The following is an 18,449-nucleotide window of genomic DNA, read 5'->3' on the forward strand; positions in this document are numbered from 1 at the left end:
TTGCACTGTCCTCTCCACTTGGGAGAAGGGACTTCCCTCATTTAGACCCATGGCCTCCAGAACTTCATCCCGGACATCATCATATGTACCCCTGCCCTTTCTGCACTCCGCCGAAAGGGACTGGTACAGCTTGCTATCCAGGGAGAAAAGGAGCAGTTTTACCTGCTCTGAGTCATCACATCCGCTAATCTCGGCTGCCTCTTCCACTTCCATGAAGTGGACGGAGGGGTCTCCCTTATGTGTAAGCTTACTCAGGTGGCTTACCATAGCCCTCAACTGTTGGGTAGTGTGGGGAACCACGAATTGGCTCTCAAGAACCCCCAGTGCTCCACCCACAGGTGCGCTGAACTTTTGCTGCCGGACCGGACACATTGGTCCCGGCTCCGACCCTTTCAGTTCTGGCTCACCCTTCTCTCCCTGCTGCCAAACCAAGTTAAACCCCGGCGTCACAGGGGGTGACTGAACAGTTTTCTCCTGCTCTTCCAGGTCTGCCCGGGTTGTACCTGGACTTATGAGGCACACCATGCCTCTTGCCCTGGACAGAACGCAGTTTAAACTTTCAATTTGCTGCTGGCAAGGGCCGTGATCTCCCGACTCAAACCCCTTAGTGTTGGTTTCTCTGTAGGCTGCCTGGATGTCTTTGACTCTCTCCTCCTGCTCTCTAATTTGTCTATTAAGGCGAGCGTTCTCTTCTTGCAATACCAATTCATTTTTCTTAGCCTCGGTGACCTGACACTGCATATAATCCAACCTATTCCTGAACTTCTTCCCTGTGTAAAACTTTTCTCATTGTGCTCATGTAACTCTCATTAACCTTTCCCCTATGATTGTTTGTGCACTAGACAGTTCCTCTGCCTCTCTCTGTGCAGCGCTTAGTTTCTCTACTGTCGAATCTAAGAGTTGGACCTGTTTATGCAGACATACTAGCCAAATTGCCTTTTCCACTGCCTTTTTGTGAGTTTTACCCTCTGTCCACTGGGCTGCAGCGTCCCCTGGATGCTCAGCGCGCAACAGATCGCGTATCCACTTCTTTGTTACATTCACTCTTTTGACCACATAGGTGGCAATCCTCTCTTCCATTTTACTTCTTTTCTCACAACCAAAGTCTGTCTCCTCACATCCCTTTTGCCACAGTCCCTTCGTGGTCGCCATTATGTAGGGGGTGGTGTTTTGGTCAGGTTTCTCTGACTCCTTGGCGTTTTCGAGGCGCCCCACACCCTGGATTCTAAACTGTGGACTGATTTGGGGGTTGTGAGAAACTGAGACAGAGTCAGTTGGGTAGGATGCAAAACTGGTTTTATTGTGTTCAAACAGAGATTTTTAATAATCACAGTAATCAGGTACAAATAGGGAGAAATGGCAACTCAAATGCTCTATATTTGGGAAGAACACATAACACATAGAACAGATTAAAAGAACACAGTCCTCCCACCTCCCAAAGTACTTATGCACTAAACCTGGAAGGGGAAAACACACAAGAACATCAACAGGTAGGAACAGTAAGAAAAAAAAACAACCTCCCAGACCCACTATCTAGCTAGGTTAGAACTCTGGGGTTTCATGCTCACCAATTCCCTTTTGACAGTTCCAACTCCGGGGTTTGCCTTAGTTGTCCTGGTCCTGTTCCAAACTCTGGGGTTCACCTTAGTTGTCCGGGTTCTGTAGTCTGTACCCCGGACCTCGTTGGGGACTTCAGCCTGCGTCACTTCTTCAGTTGGGCTGAGTCCGCTGATGCGGTAAGATGCGTATTGGACTTGTGGGGTAAGTATCCACTTTTCCTTGGTCAGGGTAGTCTTAAAAGTTCCGTTAGGTAATGTTTTACCCCTTGGTAGCGTAGGACCAGCTTGTAGAGTGGAAAAATCTTCGTTTTTTCTTCAGTTTTGTTGGGTTGGTTCCGGTTGACTGTTTGATTGGTCGCGATGGTCCAAAACTTTCCGATTGTCGTTTTGAAAGCCTGTTTGCTGTCATGGTGCTGTCCTTCTGGGTTTTAGAGATTCCTTTCGCCGATGTTTCGGGGTCCCACTTTTCGAGCCTGGTGTTAAACTTATGCAATGAGACTGCTGCCTTAATAGTGTCTCGAGAAGCACCCTTAACTGCCAGAACAGGCCTTCAATTATACTAAAACAGGCTTCCTTATCTTTGCGCCAAATGAGTTCTTGGGCTTTGTTTAAACTGTTCTGTCCATTGATTTTCAAATGTCTCCTTTGTCAGTGTTTTTGGTGGGCTAGTCAGCAGTAACTCGATTAGGGTGTGATAATGTGCTATCACTGGTTTTGCATTGTTTTAGGATTGTCCAGTTTCCTGACCATCTAGTTGGGCCCATGATTTCCATAGTGGTTGATTGGATAATTGGCTTCTTGCATATTTTGGATGAGTTCTGTAGTTTAGATAATGGCTGGTAATTTGATTATCTCTTAGGGGGTGAATTGGTGCTGCATAGTTCCCCCAGACAGTCTGGGAGATTTAATACACGAATTTGCTTCACAGAGGTTAACCCCACCTCCTGTATTCGGGAACTCTTTTTTGCAGCCAAAATGTTGTAGAATCTTAAAATTGATGTGCTCCTCACACACCAGCAAGCTAGGGTCCCACACCATCCCCTCTCCAGTGTCTTGCCTTGTCTGGCAAAGGAAATTGACATGCCTGCAGGACAGATCCTCTCTGATCCCCACATGCAGACATAACTCCCCTGTTCAGACTCCCACCACTTATCCCAACACACACTCACTCCCCCCTCGGTCCCCGTGATCGTCTGGTAGGTGTCGTTCCCCGTCGGTTCTGTGGTCTACCGTGTCCTTGCTCAGCTTCCTGAGCCACCACCACCTATCCAGAGGAATCTGTCCCTTACAGGTAAGGGACACACGTTTTCCTTCGGTAACACTGACCCGCGCCGCAACCATTTGTACCCTGGGGCATGGGACGGAGAATTTCCCGTAGGTGAATCCGTCCTGGCTGGAGTACCAAGTAGAGTTAGACCCCAGCCACCCTGGCCACCTCCCCTCGTGAAAGTAGATCGCGATCTCCTCCACACCCGGTGTGCCACCCCCGGTAGTCACCATTGGTGCTCTCGCTCCCGGGCACCCATAAATGCGGGATTCCTCCACGTCGCCTTGGTCACCGGTGCTCACCCCCATTAAGGCGAGTAAGAGCAGCACCTTTTCCATTTAAAATTCCTTCCCAGTTCCTGTAGGGATACATAAAAGACAGCCATGCCCTGAGACAATTCTTCGGGTTGGCACAGGTGAACGAGTCCTCACAGTCACTTATAAGTAAAACTAAACTATCTAAACTTCCCTTCCACACACTTAAATTCCCATACCATTAAGAACTTGCTGTATGTACATCTACCACCCGTCTCCGGGTGGCCAGGCTAATTCCTGTTTAGCCTCCGCTTGGGACAGCTTGAAAGGCTGAAGGTAAGGCGGCCTGAGCCGCAACATCCCTAATGTTACTGGGGTTTGCCCTGTGTCCCAGGCAATCGGGGGACTGTTCCCTTCGATGATGCAGCACACTGCCCCTTTTGGTGTGGCCACAGAGTCCTGCTCTGTAGGTTTTGCGCAGCCTGAGGCTGCAGGCTGGGGGCCCTTAGCTTTAGAATGCTTCCTGACCTTGGGTGTTCCCTTTCTGGTGGCGGCCTTACCTGGACCGAACCACTGGAACTGGGGCGCTGGTGACCACGGGGCTTTTGGCTGTGGTGTGCGGGTAGTCCTTCTTGGGGCTACTGTTACTGGGGGTGCATCCGAGTCCCAAGCAATTGGTGGGATCTTCCCTCCAGTAACGCAGTTCACCGCTCCCACCTGCCCTGTTTGTCTGGCTGCCCCACCCCCTTTGGGACTTTCACAGCCAGCAGCTGCTGGCTGCTTCTTACATTTTTTGGGCTCCCCTGGTTTAAATCGCTTACACTCGTTGATATGGAACCACTTTGTGCAGCGGGGCATCTTTATGGCATAGACCATGGGGCTTGCCTTGTCCACAATGTGGTATGGTCCCATATATAGGGCTTCAAATGTTCCTAGCCGGGCAAAATTCCTAACCATCACCTGATCCCCTATCTCCCATTCGTGGTGCTTGCGGGGTTCTAGCAGCAATCGGTTGCTCCGATGCTTGTTCCCCATGTTATCAGCAGCTTGCCAGTGAATCTGCTTGAGGTGTTCAAACAAATTCTTGACAAAACGGTCCCGGTTCACCTCTCTGAGCTGACCTTCCATGAGCACCGGGGCTAGGACATGGGTGGGGGTTCGTGTGGAGAATATCCCGTGCTCTTTGACTGGCAACCCCGGATCCCCATTAGGACCAGCGGTAAGACCTCTACCCATTTTTGGGGTGAGTCTCCCGTCTCCTTCTGCAGCCTTTCTTTAATGGTGCGGTTTAAACGCTCCACAATGCCTGATGACTGTGGGTTGTGAGCAACATGCCATTTCCCTTGAATGGCGAGTGCATTAAGGGTTGCCTGCATTACCTGACCTGTGAAGTGGCTCCCCTGGTCAGACTCCACATACTGTGGTAGTCCCCACCAGGAGAATACCTCTTTCACAAGGATCCTAGCCGTTCCTAATGCGGTGGCTGTTCGGCATGGGAAGACTTCAACCGATTTGGAGAACACATCCACCAGGACTAGGCAGTACTTATAGCCTCCCTGGGCGGTGGGTAGGGGCCCAATGTAGTCGATCTGAATCGACTGCCATGGTCCCTCTACCCTCCTGATGTGCCCCATAGACACCTTCCTTTTCTGGGGGTCAGGGTTGTTAGCAGCACACACTAGGCAGTCGGTGCAGAACTCGCGGGCATCCTCCCTGAGTCTCGGCCACCACCCTGCCTGTTCCACCCGTTGCCGGTGGTCTCAGGTCCGGGTGCCCCGCTCCTGGACCCTCATGGGCCAGTTGGAGGAATTCCCTCCTGTGTTGCTGTGGCACTACCCATTGCTCTCCCCTGTTCAGCATGCCTTCTTTAATGGTCATGGCTGCTGCGCCATATGGTCCTTCTACCTTTTCTCCCTTGGTTAGTGCGTTTAAAACAGTTCTTAGGGCTGGATCCTGGGTTTGAACTGTTTTCAGTTCCGGGGCTAATACTACCCCTGCCCTGCCTGCCGTTCCTACCCTGCCCCTAATTGCTGCTATGGGGTCCAGGGCATATGGATCCCAAAACTTCCCTGTGTGAGCACCCTCTTTAGCCAGCACGTCTGCCTGCTGGTTTCCCTGACCGCGAGGTTCAGTGGTCGAGTGGGCTTTCACCTTGTGAATGTAAATCTCCCTTTCCTCTCCTACGGCCATCATGATCTTTTCCAGCAGGGGCTTGATTGCCAAAGGTCTCCCGTCAGCTGAGGTATACCCCTGACGGGACCAGATGGCCAGGTACTCCGTACACGGGTTGCATGTAAACATACTGTCCGAGCAAATTGTGTACGGGTAGGGAATTTCTCGGGGTGTGTGACCACATATACCACTGCGGACAGTTCGGCATGCTGGGCGCTCATGCTGCTGGGGAGTTTAATAGCCAGGGCAATGTTCGCCTCTGGGTCATAGACTCCGCACCCTGTGAGTCGTTCACTAGCAGTTACTGTGCTCGAACCGTCCACATAGATTTCGCAGCCTGTGGGGTGTATCCCGGCCCGAAAACCTATGTTGACCTCCCAAACCTCTTCTACAGAGCACCAGTGGGCTGTCCCCAGGTAGATCATGTTAGCTGTGAGCCTTGGCTCGCAGAGGCCTTTTACCCTTAGGTCCATCTGGGAGAGGAGTAGGGTCCAGCGAGCGATGCGAGCACTGCTCACTGTCCCATCCTTAATCCTCCCATCCAGGAGCATCTGGGTAGGCGTATGGTGGGTGAGGAGTGTGATAAGGAACCCTCCTGTGAAGATTAAAGATCTCTTCACAGCCCAGTGAGTGGCCAGTAAGTGCCTCTCACAGTTGGAGTACCCCTTTTCCACATTGGTGAGTATCTTGGAGGAGTAAACCACCGGTCTCAGCTGGCCGTGCCATTCCTGCAACAGCACTGTGCTCAGACTGTCTCCGCTGGCTGCCACCTCCAGGAAAAACTCTCTCCCCTGATCAATCGCTCCTAGGGCCGGTGCGGTCTGCAGCATTTCCTTGAGTTGTAGAATCTTAAAATTGATGTGCTCCTTCCCATAGATGTTTAGTTGATCTCAGGCTTTTGTAATTTAGGTCCATTTTGAATTCTCTTTTCAAAAAGTCCAAACACTGGGAGGAGGGGTGGGGGGGTGGTTTCCATGAGGTTGGTCCCCTTTTGCCTTTTTCCATTTAAAACTTATATCTCCACTTGAAAACTCCAAAGCTCATTTTTAACAGTCCAAGAGGACCTTTTCTTTCATTTTCAGGGAGAGGGACTCATGGGAATTTTTGGGAACCCTTCACAACAGGTGCCCTTTTGGAATTTGCTTGGCTGCAGCCATATTTCAGAGGAACATGGAGAGTCTACTGAAGTCCTTCCCCAGAACCGTCGTGTTCCAAGATGACATACTGATCACAAGTAGTGACTCCGCCGAACATCTGAACAACCTGGAAGAGGTTGTACATCGTCTGGACAAAGTGGGACTCAGACTGAAATGCTCAAAGTGCATCTTCATGGCACCGGAAGTCAAATTCCTGGGGAGGAAAATTGCTGCTGATGGTATCAGGCCTACAGACTCGAAAACCAAGGCCATCAAAAATGCACCCAAGCCTCAGAATGTGAAGAAACTGCGTTCGTTCCTTGGTCTACTCAATTACTTCGGTAATTTCTTACCTAGATTGAGCACCTTATTAGAAGCACTGCACATGCTGCTAAGAAAAGGCAACAACTGCGTTTGGGATTCGTCTCAAGGTAGCACTTTTGAGAAAGCTACTAATCTCCTTTGCTCTAACAAGCTGCTGGTATATTATGATCCATGTAAGTATCTAGTATTGGCCTGTGATGTTTCATCCTATGGAGTTGGTTGCATGCTCCAACAAGCTAATGAGTCGGGCAAATTACAAACTGTTGCATATGCTTCAAAAAGTTTGTCAAAGGCAGAAAGAGCCTACAGCAATGTAGAGAAAGAAGCACTAGCCTGTGTGTATGGGGTTAAAAAGATGCATCAGTACCTGTTTGGTCTTCGGTTTGAACTGGAAACAGATCACAAGCCACTCATTCTAATGTTTTCTGAAAACAAAGGTATCAATACCAATGCATTGTCCTGCATCCAGAGGTGGGCACTGACATTATCTGCCTATGATTATGTCATTCGCCATGGGCCTGGCACTGAGAATTGTGCCGATGTATTGAGCCATCTGCTGTTGCCCACGCCGGAGGTGGAAACACCACAACCAGCAGACCTACTGTTAGTCATGGATGCTTTTGAAAGTGAAGGAACCCCTGTCACGGCCCAACAAGTTATGACCTGGATCAGCCAGGACCTGATATTATCGGTTGTGAAACGTTGTATCCTTAGTGGTGATTGGTCTGCGATACTGAAGCAAACGTGTGAGGAGACCAAATCTTACATTCGTCGCAAAGACGAAGTATCCATTCAATCAGATTGTATACTGTGGGGTAATCGTGTTGTCATGCCCAAGAAAAGCAGAGAGAAATTTGTGCATGATCTACATAGCACGCATCCCAGTATTGTCATGATGAAAGCCATTGCCAGGTCTCATGTATGGTGGCCTGGAATTGACTCTGATTTTGAATCATGTGTGCATCAGTGCAACACTTGCATGCAGCTTAGTAAAGCAACAGCAGAATCGCTGCTGATCTGTTGACATAGCCATCTAAACCATGGTCCAGGATCCACATCGACTTTGCACGTTCCTTCCTGGGAAATATGTTCTTAGTTGTGGTGGCAGACCAATTGAACAAATACGTTGGATCTGTCTTCACGAAGGAAGACACAAATAATCATCCGGAAATATTAGGGGTTCGAGGGTCTAGCGAAAAGGAGGAACTGAAGGAAATCCTTATTGGTCAGGAAATTGTGTTAGGGAAATTGATGGGATTGAAGGCCGATAAATCCCCAGGGCCTGATAGTCTGCACCCCAGAGTATTTAAGGAAGTGGCCCTAGAAATAGTGGATGCATTGGTGATCATTTTCCAACATTCTATTGACTCTGGATCAGTTCCTATGGCCTGGAGGGTAGCTAATGTAACACCACTTATTAAAAAAGGAGGGAGAGAGAAAACAGGGAATTATAAACCAGTTAGCCTGACATCGGTGATGGGTAAAATGTTGGAATCAATTATTAAAGATGAAATAGCAGCGCATTTGGAAAGCAGTGACAGGATCAGTCCAAGTCAGCATGGATTTATGAAAGGGAAATCATGCTTCACAAATCTTCTAGAATTTTTTGAGGATGTAACTAGTAGAGTAGACAAGGGAGAACCAGTGGATATGATGTGGTGTGTTTGGACTTTCAAAAGACTTTTGACAAGGTCCCACACAAGAGATTGATGTGCAAAATTAAAGCACATGGTATTGAGGGTAATGTATTGACGTGGATAGAGAACTGGTTGGCAGACAGGAAGCAGAGAGTTGGAATAAATGGTCCTTTCAGAATGGCAGGCAGTGACTAGTGGGGTGCTGCAGGGCTCAATGCTGGGACCCCAGCTCGTTACAATGTACATCAATGATTTAGATGATGGAATTGAATGTAATATCTCCAAGTTTGCAGATGACACTAAGCTGGGTGGTGGTGTGAGCTGTGAGGAGGATGCTAAGAGGCTGCAGGGTGACTTGGACAGGTTAGGTGAGTGGGCAAATGCATAGCAGATGCAGTATAATGTGGATAAATGTGAGGTCATCCACTTTGGTGGCAAAAACAGGAAGACAGAATATTATCTGAATGGTGACAGATTACGAAATGGGGAGGTACAACGGGACCTGGGTGTCATGGTACATCAGTCATTGGCATGCAGGTACAGCAGGCGGTGGAGAAGGCAAATGGCATGTTGGCCTTCATAGCTAGAGGATTTGAGTATAGGAGCAGGGAGGTCTTACTGCAGTTGTACAGAGCCTTGGTGAGGCCACACCTGGAATATTGTGCTCAGTTTTGATCTCCTAATCTGAGGAAGGATGTTCTTGCTATTGAGGGAGTACAGCGAAGGTTCACCAGATTGATTCCTGGGATGGCAGGACTGACATATTAGGAGAGACTGGATCAACTGGGCTTGTATCCACTGGAGTTTCGAAGAATGAGAGGGAATCTCATAGAAACATATAAAATTCTGACGGAATTGGATAGGTGAGGCAGGAAGAATGTTCCCGTTGCTGGGGAGTTCCAGAACTAGGGGTCACAATCTAAGAATAAGGGGTGAGCCATTTAGGACCGAGATGAGGAGAAACTTCTTCACTCAGAGAGTTGTTAACCTGTGGAATTTTCTACCGCAGAAAGTTGTTGGGGCCAGTTCGTTAGATATATTCAAAAGGGAGTTAGATATGGCCCTTACGGCCAAAGGGATCAAGGGGTATGGAGAGAAAGCAGGAAAGGGGTACAGAGGTTGAATGATCAGCCATGATCTTATTGAATGGTGGTGCAGGCTTGAGGGGCCGAATGGCCTGCTCCTGCACCTAATTTCTATGTTTCTATGTTATTCCAAGTGGATAGACTGTACAATCATGTCATCCAGCACATCCACAGCTACCATTGAGAGCCTTCGTATCATGTTTGCTACGCATGGTCTGCCTGACATTGTTGTAAACGACAACGGATCTTGCTTCACCAGTATGGAGTTTCAAGAGTTCTTGAAACTCAATGGTATCAAACATGTGAGGTCAGCACCATTCAAACCTGCATCCAATGGACAAGCAGAGCTTGCAGTCCAAACCATGAAGCAGAGTATGAAACGTGTAACTCAAGATTCGCTGCAAACTCGCTTGTCATGCATATTGCTTAGTTACAGGACAACACCCCATATGCTTACCGGGGTCTCCCCTGCTGAACTATTGATGAAGAGAGGTCTCAAGACCAGGCTCTCTCTCGTCCACCCTGACTTGAATAATCATGTCGAATACAGATGTCAAAGTCAGCAAGGTTATCATGATCGCACTACTGTGTCACGCGACATTTCTATCAATGATCCTGTGTATGTACTGAATTATGGTCAAGGTCCCAAATGGATCGCTGGTATTTTTACGGCCAAGGAGGGTAATAGAGTGTTTATTGTTAAGCTCAAGAATGGGCAGACATGCAGGAAACATGTTGATCAGATAAAACTGCGGCACACGGATGAACTGGAACAGTCTGAGGAAGACACAATCAGTGACCAACCAACCGACCCTCAGTCATCAGAGAACTCCGTTATCATCAATGAATCTAGACTTTCATTCACTGGCATGGTCAATGAATCTGGACTTTCATTCACTGGCATGGTCAATGAATCTGGACTTTCATTCACTGGCATGGTCAATGAATCTGGACTTTCATTCACTGGCATGGTCAATGAATCTGGACTTTCATTCACTGGCATGGTCAATGAATCTGGACTTTCATTCACTGGCATGGTCAATGAATCTGGACTTTCAATCCCTGACATGGTCATTGCCATTCCCATCAGATTGGCTACCCAGCCCCCAGTCGTAACAGACTCAGAACGCTCGCGCCTCGGATGCGAACTTCAGTTCCGCCCCCTGCAGCATCGCCAGGCGTTAACACCGGCAGCTGCAGGAGACATTGTAAGGGAGGCTGGCCTCTTGGAGAGCACTATTTAAATGTAATGCTGCTCGGGTAACTTAAAAATTTTCTTTCACCCCTTAGGTGATTTTTTTCCCCATTTTGCCCTGCCACATTCAACTCGGGAATGGAAAGCCCTTGACCGTCTCAACTTGCAAAAAGACCGTTACTAATATCTTAAAGGGGGATATTGTCATGTGTGTGTGCTTGGTTTTACTAGCCACCAGGTGGCGCCAGTGTAGGAGGCCAATGGGCTGTGCGCACGTGTGTGCGGCCCAGTTATAAAAGGCCAGCCATCTTGTAATGTAATCACTTTGGGCCCTAATAAGTAGAGCCAGGTTTGTACCTGTTCTGAGTTTACATTATTCAGTCTATTGAGTTATTGCATACACAACAATAGTTCAAAGTAGCAATAATCATAGCAATATTAATTAAAAAAAGACAAAAACAGGTACAACAAAAAGAAAGAAATGTTGAAGACTAGATATGATAGAAGGATCATCTTTCATGAGACAAGCTTTTTCTTGTATCCTTACACTTGGGGGGGAGAAATTAGCTTCATTTGCGCGTCCCGATAGCGCCTCCGGGCATGGCGAGAGTACCCACAAAATTGCCTGGAGGTTTGCTGCGGTGGTAACTCCTAGCACCGCGATCTCCTGCGCCCCGGAGATCGTGATGTCATTCGGCTGCGCATGCATTCCGATAGCGCCTCTGATGCGAACTTCAGTTCCGTCCCCTGCAGCATCGCCAGGCGTTGACACCGGCAGCTGCAGGAGACATTGTAAGGGAGGCTGGCCTCTTGGAGAGCAGTATTTAAAGGTAATGCCGCTCGGGTAACTTAAAAATTTGCTTTCACCCCTTTGGTGATTTTTCCCCCATTTTGCTCTGCCACGATTGATCAGCATTGCACTCTGTTTGAGTGCTTGGGGCTGATCACCGCGGATCGCGGCTGCCATCGATAATGAGGGACATTGTTGTAATGCAGAGCCTGCAGCAATGGCCCTTCCCTTTAAGGGAGGGAAGGAGCCTCAGATCCCGGCAGCCTTGCACTCGGCATTATGTAGCGCTACACTGCTACCGCCCTTCTTGCCGACTATAGTGCATCCATGAGAAGTGGTAGTGTTTGATTTTGCGCTCCACTTCCTTTCCGGAATGCTAATCCGGAAGTTTGCGTCAGCTTCACTTGCGTAGCGCCCAGTGATACTTTTGCACTACCACAAAAGTTAGCGTGCCAAACGGGGCGCTAATGCAATTTCTAGCCCTTGGAGTGCTAGAGGAACTTGAAAATACCCTGTATGTGAAAAATATTCAGAGCCTAAATGCGATAGTCCCCGAAACAGGCATGGGTATCACGATGAACCCGCGCACATTGTGTTCGATGCAGGCAGCATGCAACCTTTGTACTGCCTGCTAATTAAAATGATTGCAGTGGTGAAGAAGTGCTAAATGCACTGATCAGTGACTCAGTGCCTCAGCCGGGGGCTCAAGTTCATGGGAGGCTAGCACCACTGAAAGCTAGCCTGCTCTACTTGAAGGGGAGATGCATTCTGGCTGGAGCAGGTGCTGGAAGTGGCTGGGGAAGAGAGTCTGACCTGCAAGAACACTAATGGTGCAACAGAGTAAGAGCATGCACCAAGATTCTCAGACACTGTACTGGAGGCCTTGGTGGAGATGGTGGACAGGAGATGAGAGGTCCTTTTTCCACAAGGGATGAGGAGGCCCTCCAGACAAACTCAAAGTGGCAGTGGGAGCAGATAGCCAGAATTCAAGCCCCGAGGACCTGGACTCAGTGGCCAAAACATTCAATGACCTCATACGAGTGGTCAAGGTCAGTGAATTAATCTTCAAATGTCATATCCTACCATCTGCACTACTAACAACCTCACACAATGCTCAATTCACCACACCACATTACTCATCTACCAACAATCTCTATCAATCAGGACTCATACCTCACATTAATAGCTTCACCTCACCCTCACACGCTTAGCGCTGCTGCAAGCCTCACTCCCACATCTCACAGCTTGCACACACTGCCAGCTATTCAACCATGGCAGGCACATCATCCAAATGCATTGCACCACACTCGCTGACACACTTTATTCTCTCTTGCAGAACAAGGTGGCTCATAACCAAAGGCAGCAGGGGCTACCCGCAGGGAGGCAGGCACACCTATATGACCTAACCCCCATGGAGGAGATGGTGCTGGAGATTATTGGAGTGGCCATCTCTGAGCCTGTGGCCAGAGATGGGGCTGAAATAATTGAAGATGATGGTTTCCTCATACGTAATCCTCATTCTCAAATCCCACTTCCCCCTTATCCCACAATCTCTTCTGATTTACAAATTGTAAAAGGTGTAAGCACGCATCTCTTGCTTTCCCCTCCTACCTTTACCGCAAATCTGCCCTTGTACTTTTCTCCTTTCAGATAGCCAAGGACTGCAACTTGCCAGGCAGTGGTGGAGGAGCAAGAACTGGAAGAGGGAGAAGGCAGTGATGCTGAAGATACATCACCGTCACTCGATTTTACAGTTGCAGCCAACAATTCAGATATTGACATGCTGCGTACTTTAGAGGATAGCTTAGATGTGGGACCTGCACATTGTGAGACACTGGGCAGTAGTGGCCTGCAGCCAGGACAGGGGGCAAGGGTAGCGCAGGTGCACACAAGTTCTGTTGCATAGGAGGACTTCAGTGGGGCAGCCTACAAAAGAAGGCTGATGGGTATGCACAATGAAATGCTTGGTGCAGTGGGAAGTCTGCCAGAAAGCTTGGTACAGGCCTTTGCGCAGAGCTTGGAGCCCAATCTTCTCAGCATGGAAGTGATGGCAGATACATTAGTACACTTGGGGACGCAACCAGGATGCAGTGTTTGATGGCCAATGTCTCAGCTTCCATTGCAGCATAAGCAGAAGCCACCCAGTGTCTGGGTGCTGCAGTAGAAGCTCAGACACTATCATGCAAAGGCAGCTTGCCACCACTCAAGTCCAGACCACTGCCATCGTGCTACACTTACCAGTGTTGAAAGGAGCTTGCATGGTGGCACAGCAGTCCAGCAATCTGTTCTCCAACAGTTTACTTAGAGTTGCATGTTCAGCCATGAACTCATTGAATGGTGGTGCAGGCTCGAAGGGCCGAATGGCCTACTCCTGCACCTATTTTCTATGTTTCTATGTTTCTACTGAGGGAATGCCCTGGGGGAGTGGCAGTGGTTCCATGAAGCGCGAACCCGCTGTCCTCTCTCAGGATGACACCATTCGCCCTCCGACCCCGTCACTCCACCAGTGCCCTTGCTGTTTCCTGTCAGCCAACCAGCCCAGACTGCTGCCGCCCATGCCAATATGGTGCTTGGTCTTCTAGGCCATGAGCTGCTCGAGGTCGTTCTACAAGGTCATCTGTAGTTTCCTCCACTAAAAGTAAAATAACAGTAGTGAAGAAAATAATGGAACTTAAGAGTGACAAATCCCCAGGGCCAGATGGTTTCCATCCTAGGATTTTAAAGGAAGTAGCTGAGCACATTGCAGATGCCCTAACTATAATCTTCCAAAGTTCTCTCAATTCAGGAACCGTTCCTTTCGATTGGAAAATTGCACATGTCACTCCGCTATTTAAAAATGGTAAGAGAGGGAAACCAGTGAATTGTAGACAAATTAGTCTAATGTCTGTTGTCAGGAAATTACTAGGGTCTATAATTAAGGATAGAGTGATTGAACACCTTGGAAATTTTCAGTTGAGCAAAGAGAGAGCCAGCATGGATTTGTGAAAGGAAGTCATGCCTGACAAACCTGATTAAATTTTTTGAAGAGGTGACTAAAGTTGTTGACAGGGGAATGTCGATGAATGTTATTTATATGGACTTCCAGAAGGCATTTGATAAAGTCCCACATGAGAGATTGTTAACTAAGGTGGAAGCCCATGGAATTAAGGGAAAATTATTGACCTTGTTAGGAAATTGGCTAAACAGCAGGAGACAGGCAGTAGAGAAAATGGGCAGGTACTCGAAATGGCAGGATGTGACGAGTGGTGTCCCACAGGGATCTATTTTGGAGCCTCAGCTATTCACAGTATTTATTAACAACTAAGATGATGGCATAGAAAGTCATACAATCAAATTTGCTGATGACACAAAGATAGATGGAATTGTAGGATTAGGAGACCAAAACTGAACACAATATTCAAGGTGTGGCCTCACCAAGGCCCTGTACAACTGCAGTAAGTCCTCCCTGCTCCTATACTCAAATTCTCTCGCTATGAAGGCCAACATACCATTTGCCTTCTTCACCGCCTGCTGTACCTGCATGCCAACTTTCAATGACTAATGTACCATGACACCCGGGTCTCGTTGCACCTCCCCTTTTCCTAATCTGTCACCATTCAGATAATATTCTGCCTTCCTGTTTTTGCCACCAAAGTGGATAACCTCACATTTATCCACATTATACTTCATCTGCCATGCATTTTCCCACTCATCTAACCTATCCAAGTCACTCTGCAGCCTCATAGCATCCTCCTCGCAGCTCACACTTCCAGCCAACTTAGTGTCATCCGCAAATTTGGAGATGCTACATTTAATCCCCTCGTCTAAATCATTAATGTACAATGTAAACAGCTGGGGCACCAGCACAGAACCTTGCGGTACCCCACTAGTCACTGCCTGCCATTCTGAAAAGTACCCATTTACTCCTACTCTTTGCTTCCTGTCTGCCAACCAGTTCTCAATCCATGTCAGCACACTACCCCCAATCCCATGTGCTTTAACTTTGCACATTAATCTCTTGTGTGGGACCTTGTCGAAGGTCTTCTGAAAGTCCAAACACACCACATCAACTGGTTCTCCCTTGTCCACTTTACTGGAAACATCCTCAAAGAATTCCAGAAGATTTGTCAAGCGTGATTTCCCTTTCACAAATCCATGCTGACTTGGACCTATCATGTCACCTCTTTCCAAATACGCTGCTATGACATCCTTAAAAATTGATTCCATCATTTTACCCACTACCGACGTCAGGCTGACCGGTCTATAATTCCCTGTTTTCTCTCTCCCTCCTTTTTTAAAAAGTGGGATTACATTGGCTACCCTCCACTCCATAGGAACTGATCCAGAGTCTATGGAATGTTGGAAAATGACTGTCAATGCATCTGCTATTTCCAAGGCCACCTCCTTAAGTACTCTGGGATGCAGTCCATCAGGCCCTGGGGATTTATCGGCCTTCAATCCCATCAATTTCCCCAATACTATTTCCCGACCAATAAGCATTTCCCTCAGTTCCTCCTTCTTATTAGACGCTCTGACCCCTTTTATATCCGGAAGGTTGTTTGTGTCCTCCTTAGTGAATACCGAACCAAAGTATTTGTTCAATTGGTCTGCCATTTCTTTGTTCCCCGTTATGACTTCCCCTGATTCTGACTGCAGGGGACCTACGTTTGTCTTTACTAACCTTTTTCTCTTTACATATCTATAGAAGCTTTTGCAGTCCATCTTAATGTTCCCTGCAAGCTTCCCCTCCTACTCTACTTTCCCTGCCCTAATCAAACCCTTTGTCCTCCTCTGCTGAGTTCTAAATTTCTCCCAGTCCCCGGGTTCGCTGCTATTTCTGGCCAATTTGTATGCCACTTCCTTGGCTTTAATACTATCCCTGATTTCCCTTGATAGCCACGGTTGAGCCACCTTCCCTTTTTTATTTTTATGCCAGACAGGGATGTACAATTGTTGTAGTTCATCCATGCGGTCTCTAAATATCTGCCATTGCCCATCCACTGTCAACCCCTTAAGTATCATTCGCCAATCTCTCCTAGCCAATTCACGCCTCATACCTTCAAAGTTACCCTTCTTTAAGTTCTGGACCATGGTCTCTGAATTAACTGTTTCATTCTCCATCCTAATGTAGAATTCCATCATATTATGGTCACTCTTCCCCAGGGGGCCTCGCACAACGAGATTGCTAATTAATCCTTTCTCATTACACAACACCCAGTCTAAGATGGCCTCCCCCCTAGTTGGTTCCTCGACATATTGGTCTAGAAAACCATCCCTTATGCACTCCAGGAAACCTTCCTCCACCGTATTGTTTCCAGTTTGGTTAGCCCAATCTATGTGCATATTAAAGTCACCCATTATAACTATTGCACCTTTATTGCATGCACCCCTAATTTCCTGTTTGATGCCCTCCCCAACATCACTACTACTGTTTGGAGGTCTGTACACAACTCTCACTAGCGTTTTCTGCCCTTTGGTATTCCGTAGCTCCACCCATACCGATTCCACATCATCCAAGTTAATGTCCTTCCTTACAATTGCATTAATTTCCTCTTTAACCAGCAACGCCACCCCGCCTCCTTTTCCTTTCTGTCTATCCTTCCTAAATGTTGAATACCCTTGGATGTTGAGTTGCCAGCCTTGGTCACCCTGGAGCCATGTCTCCGTGATGCCAACCACATCATATTTGTTAACTGCTATCTGCACAGTTAATTTGTCCACCTTATTCCAAATACTCCTCGCATTGAGGCACAGAGCCTTCAGGCTTGCCTTTTTAACACACTTTGACCCTTTAGAATTTTGCTGTAAAGTGGCCCTTTTTGTTTTTTGCCTTGGGTTTCTCTGCCCTCCACTTTTACTCATCTTTCTGTCTTTTGCTTCTGTCTCCAATTTGTTTCCCTCTATCTCCCTGCATTGGTTCCCATCCCCCTGCCATATTAGTTTAACTCCTCCCCAACAGCACTAGCAAACACTCCTCCTCGGACATTGGTTCCGATGATGTCTAGGTGCAGACCGTCCGGTTTGTACTGGTCCCACCTCCCCCAGAACCGGTTCCAATGCCCCAGGAATTTGAATCCCTCCCTGCTGCACCACTGCTGAAGCCACGTACTCATCTGCGCTATCCTGTGATTCCTACTCTGACTAGCACGTGGCACTGGTAGCAATCCCGAGATTACTACTTTTGAGGTCCTACTTTTTAAATTTAGCTCCTAGCTCCTTAAATTCTTCTCGTAGGTCCTCATCCCGTTTTTTACCTATATCTTTGGTACCAATGTGCACCACGACAACTGGCTGTTCTCCCTCCCTTTTCAGAATGTCCTGCACCCGCTCCGAGACATCCTTGACCCTTGCACCAGGGAGGCAACATACCATCCTGGAGTCTCGATTGCGGCCGCAGAAACACCTATCTATTCCCCTTACAATTGAATCCCCTGTCACTATCGCTGTCCCACTGTTTTTCCTGCCCCCTGTGCAGCAGAGCCAGCCACGGTGCCATGAACTTGACTGCTGCTGCTCCCCTCCTGATGAGTCATCCCCCTCAACAGTACTCAAAGCGGTGTATCTGTTTTGCAGGGGGATGACCGCAGGGGATCCCTGCACTGCCTTACTTGCACTGCTCTTCCTGTTGGTTTTCCATTCCCTAGCTGGCTGTGGACCCTTTACCTGCGGTAAGACCAACTCACTAAACGTGCTATTCACGTCATTCTCAGCATTGTGGATGCTCCAGAGTGAATCCACCTTCAGCTCCAATTCAGCAATGCGGTCCATCAGGAGCATAGTCGTCAGGGACACCGGAGGCGTTCCTGATTTCCCACTTAGTACAGGAGGAGCATAACACGTGTCCGAGCTCTCCTGCCATGACTTAACCCTTAGATTATCTTAAATTGGCAACAGTGCTAAAAGTTACTTACTGATAAAGAAAAAAGAAAAGCTACTCACCAATCACCAGCCAATCACTTACCCCCTTGGCTGTGACATCACCTTTCTATTTCTTTCTCCTTCTTTTTTGCCCTTTTCTATGTTTCTATGTTTCTAACCCTTATCGCACAGT

This window comes from Pristiophorus japonicus, chromosome 5 (genome assembly GCF_044704955.1).
Source record: "Pristiophorus japonicus isolate sPriJap1 chromosome 5, sPriJap1.hap1, whole genome shotgun sequence".
Classification (NCBI taxonomy): domain Eukaryota; kingdom Metazoa; phylum Chordata; class Chondrichthyes; family Pristiophoridae; genus Pristiophorus; species Pristiophorus japonicus.